At 38.7% G+C, this 1,502-nt stretch overlaps 1 pseudogene; it reads left to right on the top strand.

Moving 5' to 3' along the window:
- Nucleotides 1-795, top strand: LOC111890345 (kiwellin-1-like; annotated as a pseudogene).
- The last annotated feature ends 707 nt before the right edge of the window (nucleotides 796-1,502 follow it).

Here is a 1,502-nt window from a genome sequence, read left to right as displayed (position 1 = left end):
ATGGACAACAATGTAGTATGTCCGTGCACTAAAAATTACTTGGTTTTCTTAAATGGGAAAGTGAATATCCAAAGGATGTTTTATTGGCGTAGAACAACATTCAGTTGAAAAAAAAAAAAAAATACAACAGAGTTGACTATTATCTTGTCTCTTTGTTAAGCAAAAGGCTATATTAGCATAACCCATTTGTCTTGCTACTCATCCAAGAGCATTGTAAACGGTAACTAGCAACATCTAAAAGGCAATGAAGAATTTCGTTTTTTTCTGTTCTTGGTTCTCCTGGCAACAACTTCATTGGAGATCAATGCTCAAACATGCAAACCAAGTGGTGGTATCCGGGGAAGAAAACCGCATCCAGGAGAATGCAACCGTGAGAACAACTCGGATTGTTGTGTCCAAGGTAAGTTTTACACCACGTATACATGCTCGCCTCCAGTGACAGGCGATACTTAAGCAACACTGACAATAAACAGTTTCCAAAAGGGAGGTGATGGTGGTGGTCCGTCGGAGTGTGACAACCAATACCACTCTGATGACACACCAGTTGTGGCGCTGTCAAGTGGATGGTACAAGGGAGGGGATAGGTGCCACAAGTGTATTACCATCAATGGAAATGGGATGAGTGTAAAGGCAATGGTTGTGGATGAGTGTGACTCTACAATGGGGTGCGATGATGATCATGACTATCAACCACCTTGCCCTAATAATAGTGTTGATGCTTCCAAAGCAGTGTGGAAGGCCTTAGGGGTATCCGAGGATAACTGGGGAGATTTGGATATTACCTGGACAGAGTGATGTTAATCTAGCTCTCCTTTTAAAACATCAAATACTATTTCTGTTTCTGTTATTTGTGGATATTGTAATCTGTAAAATTATTGCTGTAACTATATATACTAATGACTAGAGGTTCACACCAAACTTATCAACACCACTATCCATTCAAACCCATATAGAGATATATTACGTTATACACATATTAACATACCTTTAGATGTATATGGATTCAAAAAACAACTGATATGACACACAAAGACACACAAAACCCATTCAGTGGTATAATCTTTCATGATAAAATCAATTCCACTACTAAATTTTAGACTAGTTTTTCCTACTCATATGAAGCAGCCCTACAAATAGACTTTACCACAAACAGAATAAAAAAAATTATGTATTTTCACATTCTAATTCACTTTATGCAATCAGACAACACCCCGCACCATAATCACAGGCAAACCGAACCTTTAACAGACTCTACCTGTTAATTATCAAAACAAAACCACAATAGCAGTAAAATTATCACCCATATGAAGTCGCAACACCGACAGCTTCTTGATTTGATACCACATCCCAAATCCCATCACATCCGATTATCATAAACTCATCATCTTCGCTCAACACCATTTGTCTCACTTCTTGTTTTTTAAGAAGGGATGATTTTCTAACCGATTGGTAACTTCATATGCCAGCCTCCTAGGGCCTGCATGACCGCCAGCTCACAGTTG

This window comes from Lactuca sativa, unplaced genomic scaffold (genome assembly GCF_002870075.4).
Source record: "Lactuca sativa cultivar Salinas unplaced genomic scaffold, Lsat_Salinas_v11 Lsat_1_v11_unplaced_32, whole genome shotgun sequence".
Classification (NCBI taxonomy): Eukaryota; Viridiplantae; Streptophyta; class Magnoliopsida; order Asterales; family Asteraceae; genus Lactuca; species Lactuca sativa.
This window is presented reverse-complemented; position numbering and strand designations above follow the sequence as displayed.